This window comes from Neomonachus schauinslandi, chromosome 3 (genome assembly GCF_002201575.2).
Source record: "Neomonachus schauinslandi chromosome 3, ASM220157v2, whole genome shotgun sequence".
In the NCBI taxonomy this organism is placed as follows: Eukaryota; Metazoa; Chordata; class Mammalia; order Carnivora; family Phocidae; genus Neomonachus; species Neomonachus schauinslandi.
This window is the reverse complement of record NC_058405.1, coordinates 75,564,310-75,578,642: the sequence shown is the minus strand read 5'-3', so window position 1 is coordinate 75,578,642 and position 14,333 is coordinate 75,564,310.

Here is a 14,333-nt window from a genome sequence, read left to right as displayed (position 1 = left end):
AACCAATTATAAGAAGTAAGACACTAAACGACTCTGTAGATGATACTTTAGAACATTTTTGGAAAACTAAGGCATACAAAAATATTGGTTGGTTGATTCTAATGTCACTGGACAAAGTGCTGAAAGAAAAGATGAGCCACTTAATCCCCACTGTACTCCCACGTGAATGCCTTCTAATAATTTTCTGATATTGATCAGAAAACTATGTGTAAACCATATATTTCTGATATGGAGTGAATTGTGTTGTACACCTGAAACAAATATAATATTCTATGTTAATTATATCTCAATAAAAAAGAGTCATGTGATGTGTAAACCATACATTTCTGATGTTGATCAGAAATTTATTAGAAATAAATTACAGAAATTGCCTTTCCTGTTATATTTTATATCTCTTCTCTAATCCCTTCTCTAACTGCCACAGATATTCAGATCTTTCTATTTTTTTTTTAATGTTTTATTTATTTATTCATGAGAGTCACAGAGAGAGAGAGAGAGGCAGAGGGAGAAGCAGGCTCCCCGCCGAGCAGGGAGCCCGATGCAGGACTCGATCCCAGGACCCCGGGATCATGACCTGAGCTGAAGGCAGACGCTTGACCATCTGAGCCACCCAGGCGCCCCTCGGATCTTTCTTAAATAAAATTGTAAGATCTTAGAACTGTAAGAAGAACTAGTAAGCATTGTCCTTTACATTACACGTGAAGAAAGTGAGACTCTGTGGGGAAGAGTCTTGCCTGGGGGCACAGTGGCAGAGCTAGGATATGGGCCTGCTTCTCCTGGCTCTTGGGTCAGTGCTTCTTCCACACAAAAGACTGCCTCCCTTCATTTATCGAGAAAACAGAAATACCTTGCTCTTAGTAAGAAGGAGCTTTATGGAGTGATGAAGATGTTCTAAAACTGGATTAAGGTGAGGATTGCACAACTCTATAAACTTATTAAAAATCATTGCACACTTAAAATGGTTGAATTTTAGAGTATGTAAATTATGCCTCAATAAAGCTGGTAAACAATGAAATCTTATCCTTAGGGGATGGAATTTGGTCAGAAGCAGGCTCTAGCACACAACAGACAGCAGTAAATTGCAGTTATTGCCTATTACTGTTTCCTCCTCCAGCTGAGGTCCACATCCCTCCTTTAGTATCAGCCTTCCTGCTTGCTGCTGCTAAAAGGTAAACTTCTCAAGGGCAGGGACTTATTATACTTTGTTCTCTTCTATATCCCCAGCTCCTAGAATAATCCTAGAGTAATCTCTGGTACATGGTAGATCTGTCGAATGTTTGCCAAATGGATGAATAAATGAAAAACAGGCAAACATCTATTTTCTTACTATGTACTCTCTCTACCACATAGAATTTGGCTTCTTCCTCCAGGGAGGGCTTGACAACCAGCCCAAAGTCTACAGTTACTTAGGGGCTTGGGGGCAGAGCTGGGATCAGCCAGGCTCCAAAGTCTGTGCAATTAACCCCTCTTCTATACCGCCTTCCATAGCACTGAATAAATGTTAGCTGCTCTTATCACCAACTCTGCAAATAGCAAGTTTCCCTACATCCCAAGAGATAGCCAAATTGTATTGTTTTTCTTCATTTAAGAGAGGGATGTGTACATATTTTTCCCAAAGAATAAGAAGGGTTTTGGAATAGCAGAAAGAGTGTGGATTTTGGAATCAGAAAGGTAAAGTGCGAATCCAGATCGCTAGCTGTCTGATAGTGGGCATGTCACCTAACTGCTCCAAGTTGGTCCCTTCACAAAATGAGGAAATTGTCAGCATCCTTGCAGGGTTACTGAAAGACTTTAATGAAACGATGTCTGTGATGTATCCGGCATCCTACCTGGTATGCACTAGACACTCAGCTAATGCCAAATGCCTGAAATAAAAGAAACAGGATAAAGCACTGAAGTGGGAAAAGCATCAAAGGAAAAGACAGTGAGAAGGCAGCACAAGTCAGACAAAGTAGGAAGAACGGGCAGGAGGAAGCACTCAACACATTTACGTAAATGTAAAACACACACAAATTTTAAGGACAAGAATGACACCCATTAAACACACTGAATGGATGTTTTGGGGAGTGGAACGTAAGTGAGGTGAAAGGGAAACAGCTCAAGACAGGGACCTGTGTGAGCTGCTGCTGTTATGTACGTGGCATCCAGACGCCCATGGTCCTACAGACCGCACTCTCATGTACACACACCTCCCTCATACTCACGCATGGGCACAAAAAGAGGGAAGAAAGGCCAACTTCTCTGCCCACTCAACTTTTGTTCCCAATCTCCCTGATGTCTTGTTCCCCTATCTACCAACTGCTCAGGAAATCTACCTCCTGCTGGATCCAGTGAGCCTAAAATCCTCAACAAATTCCCTAGGCCCTCACCTGCCACAACTACTTAGCCACCAGACCCCCTTCCCCCTCCACACATGCCAAGATTGCTTGCCAAGGACTTGTTTCTTGACAATCTGTCCAATGTCGGCTTTTTCTAAAGATTACATCATTAGATAAAGACTTCAGGATTGATACCTTCCTACAGAACCACCTTGTAGAAGAGCATACAGTTGGATCTGTTAAGAACAGAGAGAAGAAAAGCTAACACTTTCATCTGTCAAGCTCTGGAAAATTAAACTGATGAAAAGATCTGGACAAGTGAGATCCCACTGTTTAGATTTTTACTGCCCAATATGGTAGGCACATGTGGCTACTGAGCTTGTAAAATGTGGTGAGTCCAAGATGGTATGTGCTGTAAATGTATATACCAGATTTGGAAGACTTAGTACAAAAAATATGTTAAATATCACATTTATAATTTTTATATCAATTACTTGTTAAAATGATAATATTTTAGATGTATTGGGTTAAACAAAATATATCATTAAAATTAATTTCATCTGTTTTTTTTTTACTTTTTTAAATGTGGATCCTAGAAAATTTTAAAGTTACACAGATGGCTTGCATTATATTTCAATAGAAGAGTATTTTTAAAATTTTTTTAAAGATTTATTTATTTATTTATTTATTTGAGAGAGTGTGAGCAGGGGGGAAGGGCAGAGGAAGAGGGAGAGGAAGAGAATCTCAAGCAGACTCCATTGAGTGCAGAGCCCAACCTGGGGCTCCACGCAGGGCTCGATGCAAGGCTCACCTTGGAGCTCGATCCCCCAACCCTGAGATCATGACCTAAGCCAAAATCAAGAGTCAGATACTTAACAAACTGAGCCAGGCACCCTTCTATAGAAGAGAATTAATCTGGACTTTCCTCACAACTGTTTCTCATTCATGACTTTACCACAAGAATACCCCCTAATAATAACATTGGATGATCCGGTAACTTAAATAGCAGCTTCTCACTCACCCAGTTTCACACTCATGTGCACTATTCAACTTGTCTCCAACTTCGGGTTACTTTACAATATTCTGTGTTTGCTTTCAGATGGTTATGAGTCTAGAATTTCTCATATATTTTACATGATCCTTTTAGCCATGTTTATTATTTTAACTTTCATATTTTTGATAACCATATCAAAACAAAAATTTAAGATGAGCTGAAGGATGATGGCTCAGTTAATGCAGCTGAGAAATGTGCTTTTCTCTCTTCTTCCTTGCTGAGGTGTCAGCTGTTCATGGGGTTACTCTTTCTCTAGTTTTTCAACCTATACCAAGCCAACACTATAGAATGGCTGGGCCAAAGCCAAAGACACCATAAGAAAAGAAAACTAGAGAGCAAAATGCCTTATGAACATTGATGCAAAAATCCTCAACAAAATACTAGCAAACTGGTTCAACAGCACATTAAAAAGATTATAGACCATGACCAGGTGGGATTTATTCTTGGAATGAAAAGATGGTTCAACATACAAAAATCAATCGACGTAATACACCACATTAACAAAAAGGGAAGAAAACCACATGATCAGCTCAACTGATGCAGAAAATTCACTTGAAAAATTCAATGCCCTTTCATGATAAAAACACTGAACAAACTAGGAATAGAAGGAAATTTCCTCAATATGATAAAGGCCATATATGAAAAACCCATAGCCAACATCATACTCAATGGTGAAAGACAGAAAGCTTTTCTCCTATACAATACAAGGATGTCTGTTTTCACCATTTATATTCAACATAGTAGCGGAAATTCTAGCCAGAGAAATTAGGCAAGAAAAAGGAACAAAAGATATCCAAATTGGAAAGAAAGAAGTAAAATTATCTCTGTTCACAGATGACATGACCTTATATGTATGAAACCCTAAAGATTCTACACACACAAAAAAAGTGTTAGAGCTAATAAATGAATGTAGCAAAGTTGCAAGATGCAAAAACAAAAATCAGTTGGGTTTCTATATGCTAGCAATGAACAGTCTAAAAAGGAAATTAAGAAAACGATTCCATTTGGGGCACCTGGGTGGCTCAGTCAGTTGAGCGTCTGCCTTCAGTTCAGGTCATGATCCCAGAATTCTGGGATCGAGCCCCACATCTGGCTCCCTGCTCAGCAGGGAGTCTGCTTCTCTCTCTGCCCCTCCCCCCACTCATTCTCTCTCTCTCTGTTAATAAATAAAATCTTTAAAAAAAGAAAAGAAAACAATTCCATTCAAAAGAGTATCAAAAAGAACAAAATACTTAGAAATAAACTTAAGCCAAGGAGGTAAAAGACTTGTACATTGAAAACTATAGATGTTGCTGAAAGAAACTAAAGAAAACTCTCTTTGCAGATGATATGATACTTTATGTGGAAAACTCAAAAGTCTACACCCCAAAACTGCTAGAACTCATACAGGAATTCAGTAAAGTGGCAGGATATAAAATCAATGCACAGAAATCAGTGGCATTTCTATATACCAACAACAAGAAAAAAGAAAGAGAAATTAAGGATTCGATCCCATTTACAATTGCACCCAAAACCATAAGATACCTAGGAATAAATCTAACTAAAGAGGCAAAGAATCTGTACTCAGAAAACTATAGAATACTCATGAAAGAAATTGAGGAATACACAAAGAAATAGAAAAACGTTCCATGCTCATGGATTGGAAGAACAAATATTGTGAAAATGTCTATGCTACCTAGAGCAATCTACACATTTAATGCAATCCCTATCAAAATACCATCAACTTATTTCAAAGAAATGGAACAAATAACCTTAAAATTTGTGTGGAACCAGAAAAGACCCTGCATAGCCAGAGGAATGTTGAAAAAGAAAAGCAAAGCTGGTGGCATCACAATTCCAGACTTCAAGCTCTATTACAAAGCTGTCATCATCAAGACAGTATGGTACTGGCACAAAAACAGACACATAGATCAATGGAACAGAATAGAGAGCCCAGAAATGGACCCTCAACTCTATGGTTAAGTAATCTTTGACAAAGGAAGAAAGAATGTCCAGTGGAAAAAAGACAGTCTCTTCTACAAATGGTGTTGGGAAAATTGGACAGCACATGCAGAAGAATGAAACTGGACCATTTCCTTACACCACACACAAAAATAGACTCAAAATGTATGAAAGACGTAAGTGTGAGACAGGAATCCATCAAAATCCTTGAGAAGAACACAAGCAGCAACCTCTTTGACCTCAGCTGCAGCAACTTCTTCCTAAAAACACCGCCAAAGGCAAGGGAAGCAAGGGCAAAAATGAAATATTGGGACTTCATCAAGATAAAAAGCTTTTGCACAGCAAAGGAAACAGTCAACAAAACCAAAAGACAACCGACAGAATGGGAGAAGATATTTGCAAATGACCTATCAGATTAAGGGCTAATATCCAAAATCTATAAAGAACTTATTAAACTCAACACCCAAAGAACAAATAATCTAATCAAGAAATGGGCAGAAGACATGAACAGACATTTCTGCAAAGAAGACATCCAAATGACCAACAGACACATGAAAAAGGGCTCAACATCACTCGGCATCAGGGAAATCCAAATCAAAACCTCAATGAGATACCACCTCACACCAGTCAGAATGGCTAAAATTAACCAGTCAGGAAACAACAGATGTTGGTGAGGATGTGGAGAAAGGGGAACCCTCCTACACTGTTGGTGGGAATGCAAGCTGGTGCAGCCACTCTGGGAAACAGTATGAAGGTTCCTCAAAAAGTTGAAAATAGAGCTGCCCTATGACCCAGCAATTGCACTACTGGGTATTTACCCCAAAGATACAAACATAGTGATTCGAAGGGGCACGTGCACCCCAATGTTTATAGTAGCAATGTCCACAATAGCCAAACTGTCTAAAGAGCCTAGATGTCCATCAACAGATGAATGGATAAAGAATATGTGGTATATATATATACAATGGAATATTATGCAGCCATCAAAAAAATGAAATCTTGCCATTTGCAATGCCGTGGATGGAACTAGAGGGTATTATGCTAAGCGAAATAAGTCAATCAGAGAAAGATAAGTATCATATGATCTCACTGATATGAGGACTTTGAGAAACAAGACAGAGGATCATAGGGGAAGGGAGGGAAAAATGAAACAAGACGAAACCAGAGAGGGAGACAAACCGTAAGAGACTCTTAATCTCAGGAAACAAACTGAGGGTTGCTGTAGTGGAGGGGGGTGGGAGGGATGGGGTGGCTGGGTCATGGACATTGGGGAGGGTATGTGCTACGGTGAGCGCTGTGAATTATGTAAGACTGATGAATCACAGACCTGTACCCCTGAAACAAATAATACAATATATGTTAATAAAAAAAGAAAATAATAGTAAAGCATATTCAACATGAAAAAAAAGAAATTAAAGAAAACTCAAATAAATGGAAAGACATCCCATGTTCATGGATCAGAAGACCTACTAATGTCAATACTATCAAAAGCAATCTATTGGTTCAATAAAATGCCTGTCAAAAATCCCACAATATTTTTTGCAGAAATAGAAAAGCACATCCAAAAATTCCCATGGAATTTCGAGGATCCTAATAACCAAACAACCTTGAAAAAAGAACCAAGTTAGAGGACTCACACTCTCTGATTTCATAAGTTACTTCAACACTACAATAATCAAAAGAGTGTTGTACTAGAATAAAGGCAAATATGTGGACTACTGGGATAAAACAGAGCCCAGGAACAAAGAAATAAATCCTCACATATATGGTCACTAGATTTTCAATAAGAGTGCCAAGACTTTTCAATGGGGAAAGGACAGGTTTTTGTTTTTTTTTTTCAACAAACAATGCTGGGAAAACTGGGTATCCACATGCAAAATAATGAAGTTGAATGCTTATCTTACCATATATAAAAATTCACTCAAAATGGATAAAAATGAAAAATATGCTAAATGAAATATACCAAACACAACAGGACATAAACTGCATGATTATACTTACATGAGGTAACTAGAAGAGTCAAATTTATAGAGACAGAAAGTAGAAGAATGGCTGCCAGAGGCACTGGGGAGTTATTGATTAATGCGTACAGTTTCTGTTTGGGATCATTAAAGAGTTCTTCAAATGGACAGGGGTGATGAATTTCACAACATTGTGAATGTACTTAATGCCACTGAGTTGTACATTTAAAAACAACTGTATACTTTATCACAATAATAACATAAAAAGAAGAAATGGGGGATTTCTGGGTTCCCACAGGCTAACTATAGCTACCTCTATTAGTTGGGTTCTACAGAGAAACAGAACCAATAGGATATACACAGAGAAAGAGATTTATTATGAGGAATTGGCTCACATGATTATGGAGGCTGAGAAGCCCCACAATCAGCCATCTGCAAACTGGAGCCCCAAGGAAAGCCAGTGATATAATTTAGTCCAAGCCTGAAGGCCTGAGAATCAGGGGGACCCAATGGTATAAACCCCAGTCCTAGGACTGGAGAAGACCAGTGTCCTAGCTAAATCACTCAAGCAGAAGAAAAAGGTAAATTCTCTCTTCCTCCACATTTCATTCTACTCAGGCCTTTAATGGATGGGAAGATGCCCACCCATTTTGGGGAGGGCAACCTGCTTTACTGAGTCGACCAATTCAAGTGCTAATCTCATCCAGAAACGCCAACACAGAACACCCAGAATAATGTTCAGCCAAATATCTGGGTATCCATGACCCAGTCATGTTGACACATAAAACTAACCACCACAAGCCCACCCCCTTGTCAACTTGGCACCCATACAAATCTCCTTAAACCATACTTAATCTCCAAATAAAGAAATAACTGGATCATAATTATGCCTAACATGATACAACTCTACTGCATACAACTGAAAAAGCACTAACCCCTTCCCCAAAAAAGGAAATAAAATCCTTGAGTGATGTTTCCTCTTTTCCTTGATGTTCTGTAACTTAAATACTATGATATAAAATTAACAATACTTAGATACTACGATACAGTCAATACACTATGTGTTATATAATAAGAGAATAAGACAGGAAAGAAAGCAAAGCTATTTGCTTCATATATATATATACACACATACACACACACACAAAAATGTATTCATAAGAAAATAAGAAGGAAATACTCATGACAATTATAGTCCTCAATGTATAACATCACACGGTCATTTCTGGTATACCCACTACATATTCTGTAGTCCCTTTGCCTTCAGCCAGTCCCTCAGCTGGTTATGGTTATTTACCTGGTGGAGTGACCCAAACCTATATTCCTGAAGGGTCTGGGCCATTAGTAATTCTGACTGGATTGGGTTGTTGTAGTTTTCTCTTGACCTTAATCACAGGCCATGGTAAAAGTAAGAGATGCTCAGGAGGACATTCTCTTCCTTACCTCCGTTGTGTAACAACAGTCCAATTTGCTCTTGGTAGCCAGGATCAATCACTCTGCCAGCACAGTAACTCCCTTCTTTGCCTGTTTATTCAGAGGCATGAGGAGCCCAAAGTGGCTGGGTGGCAGTCTTAACCTCCAGGTCAATGAAATCATTGGTGTGTCTCCTGGTAGAAGCACTCCTCTGTCTCAAACTAAGACTATGTAGACCAGGAGCACCTGGGTGGCTCAGTTGGTTAAGCATCTGCCTTCAGCTCTAGTCATGATCCCAGGTCCTGGGATCGAATCCTGCATCAGGCTCTCTGCTCAGCAGGTTACCTGCTTCTCCCTCTCCCTCTGCAACTCCCCCTGCTTGTGTACTCTCTCTCTCTCAAATAAATAAATAAAATATTATTTTTAAAAAGACTATGTAGAGCAGCAGAGCATGATATCATGGGAATAGAAAGAAAAAACTTTTCTAGTGGGTAACTAGGAGTAATAGTGAATGGTGCCACTCCCATTTCAATCCCTTGATTCCTGGAATCATGAATGCTGGCTATGGGAGAAAAAGCAACATCTATAGGACTCTGATTCAGAGCATATACAGCCTTCTGGAGAGCCTTGTCCCAGCCCTGCAAGGTATTGCCACCTGGCTGGCACTGCAACTGAATATTCAAAGGGCCATTCCTTTGTTCTATCAAGCCAGCTGTTTCAGGATGGTAGGGAATATGACAAGACCAGTGAGCATCAGCTTTCCTGTTTATAGATCAAGTAAGAATTTAGTAGGTTTCCTATCTATTTGACTTCTAGAAACACCATTATCAATAGCCAATACCATAGGTCTTTATGAGTCAGACTATTCTGATTGCTGTTTTGAGTCTGCTGTCCATTGAAGTAACCATACCCACCTTGCCTTTGGCAGTTGAGTGCAGCCACTTGACCCCTGCCACCCTTAGATCCAATTACTTCCATTAGAACTTCCACATATTCATCCATGTAACTGTAAAGATCAACAGGGAGGACTAATTAAGTCCCTCTTGGCACTCACTTGCAGCATGACTAAGAGAATTTTATAGATTTCAATTTAAACGTGACTGGGGAAATAAAGATCTGAGACCAGCAGCGTTGGTTCCAGTTTCCACAGTCCACACCAAAAGTGGAGAGTCAGATGGAAAATGAATGAGAGAGAGTGCAATGAGATTTCGGTGGTGATGGGACAGTTAACACCAACTACAGTTCTTTTCCATAGACAGAGAATCCCTCTCTAAGTGAAGAAATATTGACAGCATATCTGAAACTATAGAGTCAAAAAGAAGGGGCTTAGAACGTATGTTGTGGTGATCTTAGGAAGATGTTACCTCTCGGGGAAAGAAAACATTTTGAAAGGTGGAGATACTGGGAAAGAAGAAGACAACTAAAGATAAGCCTTCTACTGAGACAACATAATATAAATAGATCAGAGGACAGACAACAAAGGCACATTTACTGAAGAAACTGTACTTCATTACAGCAACAGAAGAGGAAGTTCTTGAACTAAGAAACCTAGTAAGACATGCTAATTCTTCCATTCTTCTTCATTGGATCACCTGCTACAACTGTTCCAAGAAAATTCTACACAAATACTTATGAAAACAAAAAACAAGCATCCATGTTATAAGAGGAAAACAAAGATGAGAATTAAAACTTTTCAGTAGATGAAACCCCAAAGAGAAAGGCTACAAGTAAAGGCAAACTGCAGTAATACTAAAACATGCATTAAAATATAGTTTTAGAAAGTGCTGATAAGATGAACAACCACTAATCACAAATTCAAAATCTCAGAATGGAAATGGACAAAAAGATGTGAAATAAGAATTAACAATGAAAAAGAAACTGAAGCAAAAGAAAACAATTCCAGAAACAAAGATTAAATTTTAAGTTTCCAAAAGGAGAATATGAAGAACTAAAACCACAATAAGCAGCAGAGTGGAAAGAAATAAAAAATGTAAAAAATTAAACAGAAATGAACAAAAATGGTAAAAAGAGAAACCAATAGATACAGAAAACGAAAAAGATCCAACACTTAGGAAATTTGAACCCCTGAAGAAGTAAAATAAAACAATAAAACTAATATTTAAAAGATGATTCAAGAAACTTTACTGAAATAGAAGACCTGAATCTCTATGTTGAGCTGGGCCCTAGTGTACCTGGAAAAACTGACCTAGAGGAGGTAACTATAAGACATAAGTTTATAAAATGACTTGACTTTAAAAAGAAAAAAAAAAATGCACTGGACCTCCAGGGAAAGGACCAAGTCACTTATAAAGAAAAGAAATCTGGCTGGCATCAGACTTCTCAACAATAAATAAAGTAAGCAACATTTTCAAGAAACTCCAGGAAAGTGTGAGCAAAGGATTTTATACCCAGCCATGCTACCCTTAAAGAATTTGAAACACAAGAACTACAGAAAGATTGTACCGGCAAGGCCCTTTTGAAGACTCTTCTAGGGGATAAGCTCCACTGGGGAAACTTTGGCAAAAGACTGGTGTTGAGCATCTAAGATATTTAGTGAAAAATTCTAGAGTACAACAAAACTGAGGATAAGAGTGGAAGGATATTTTGGTAATGTTATATGCTCTGACAAAGTGGAAATAAAACACAGCCGAACAAGGTTGGAGAAGTGAGAGAGAAAGGCAAGAGTAGAATCAGCTCATTGATTGACATGTAAGTAACAGATGAGAGCCAAGGATTATTACATACAGAGGACAATCAAAAATCAGTAACCTAAGTAAGGTAAAAAAATAAACTAGATGCATCATATAAAGTATCACTAAAAAGGCAACCACTGAATACAAGTCCTAATATGTAATTACTAAAAGAAATGTTTAAAAATGTTTTTAAAAAGACTACATAGTAAAAAGATACAGTAAATGTAGAAAGTTGCAGTAAATGTACACACAATAAAGTAATAAATTATGGCAATGCTAACACCAAAGATGAGTCCATGTTATTATAAATAAATGAATAAATCAAAAATTTGATGATAAAAAGAATTGTTTACATAGGCTCAAAGTACTTTTCCACAAAATACTAATATAATTAGTTTTAAAGAGGAAAAAGTAATTTTACACTGAAGAAACCTGGGACACACCACTCTTTAAAATTTTTATTTATTTATTTATTTATTTATTTATTTATTTATTTATTTATTTATTTATAGAGAGAGAAAAGGGGGAGCAGAGGGATATAATTTTTTTTAAGATTTTATTTATTTATTTATTTAGAGAGAGCAAGCAGGGGAGGGCAAAGGGAGAGGGAGAGAGAGAATCTGAAGTGGACTCTACACCCAGAATGGAGCCCAATGTAGGGCTTGATCTCAAAACCCTGAGATTATGACCTGAGCCGAAACCAACAGTCAGAGCCTTAACGACTGAGCCACCCAGGTGCTCTGGGACATGCCACTTTAATCAAGGGATCATAATGAAGATCACCAGTGGCAGAATAAACTGATTTCACCTGATAGTACAAAATAACTCATGAAATTCAAGGAAACACTGAGAAACTGTTCCTGATTGAAGAAGCTAAAGAGATTGGAGAACCAAATTCAACAAGTGGATTCAACAGCTGGATTGTCTTTTCAGATAGGGGACAGCTGGAAAATTTGAACGGGGGTCTGAGGATTATAGAGTGGTTATGTTAACTTTCTGGTTTTGATGGCTGCATTGTGGTCATATAAAAATGTCTTTGTAGGGAAAATACACTAAGTACCTAAAGGAGATAGGACAGCATGTCGGCATCTTAGTATCAAAGGGGCTCAGGAAAAAAGTTCCTTCTGTACTTGCAACTTTTCTGAATAGTTGAGATTGTCTCAAAATAAATAAAAATAATAAGAATACCCTGAGAAAGAAAAGTGACAAGGCAGGATTAGCTTTACCATATAGCCTTGATAAATACAGTTGTATGGCTTTGGTACATGAATAGACACACCAATGCTAAGGAAGAGAATCTAGAAGTACATAAACATAATGTCTCAAATCACTGACAAGATGAATTTACTAATAAATGACTGAAACAACCAGATAACCATTTGGGAAAAGATAAATTTGGATCCATATTTGTTTTTATATACCAGAACAAACTCCAAATCAATCAGAGTCAAATGGGACAAAACAAAAAACAAACAAAAAAACCCCCCAAAACCCCTATAAGTAAGTACTAAAAGAACATGGGTGAATTCTTTTATAGCCTAGAATTAGAAAGTCTAACTATAACTCAAAACAAGAAGCAATGTAAGATTAATAGAATTCCACTGCCAAAATATAAAACTCTCTTGCATGGCAAAAAGGACCAGAAGCAAATGACAAACAAGGAGACTATATTTGGCACATTATATCATAGCGAGTTGGTCTCCCTAAAATATAAAAAGCTCTTAAGACAAAATAGAACCTGTTCAGAAAAAAAAAATGGGCAAAAGACATGAACACACAATTCACAGAGAAGTGCAAATGGCCTTAAATATATGAAAAAGAAAAAATATATTGATGCTTTATCCATCAACCTACAGTATCTTTACCAGAACTTCCTAACACACGCACACACACACACACACACACACACATTTTGAACTATTTGGGTAAAATGGCATGTCTGAAATTTGTTTTCATATATGCCAACCACAAAAAACGGTAGAGTATCAATCAAATGTGATTAGCAAAGTGCTATTAATAATTGATTCTAGAGAGATACAAGGAGGTTCATTATATTACTTTTACTTTTTAACTTTTGGACATTTGCATAATAAAAAGTTAAAAAAATAGGAACGACTTGAATTAACTAATTTAATGAAATCTATACAATGAAGTATGATGCAACCATAAACAAACAATGAGCAAGCTCTATTTGTAATGATAGAAGTAATCGCCAAGATTCAGTTAAGTAAAAAAAAAAAGCAAGATATAAGATACAGAACAGTATATGTAGTGTGTATTCTTTGTTCAAGAAAAAGGGGAATAAATATATATATGTATATACATAATATAAGTATGCATATATATTTACAAAAAGAAACATTGGAAGGGTAATAGAAACAGTAAAAGTGGCTACCTATGGTGGGGAAGATGGAAGAGTCGTGGAAAAAAACAAGGTGGAAGGGAAGGTAATGAAAGTAAGACTTCTGCATATACCTTTTAATATAAATTTGAATTTTGAACTATGTTTTGCCTATTTAAAAATCCACTAAATCAAAAAGAAAATTAGCAAATCCTAAATTTGAAAACAAAATATCTCAGTTGTATTTCAAATTAGTACAGACATACCTTGTTTTATTGCACTTCATAGATACTGCTTTTTTTTAATTTATTTTTTTACAAATTGAAGGTTTGTGGCAACCCTACACCGAGTAAGTCTATTGGCACCATTTATCCAACAGCATTTGTTCACTTCATATCTCTGTGTTGCATTTTGGTAATTCTTGCAATGTTTCAAACTTTTTCATTATTATTATATTTGTTACGGGAGCTGTGATCAGTGATTATGACTCACTAAAAGCTCAGATGATGGTGAGCATTTTTTTAGCCAAAAAGTATTATTAAGGTATGTACATTGTTCTTTTTGGCATAATTCTATTGCACACTTAATAGACTATAATATAGTGTAAAAATA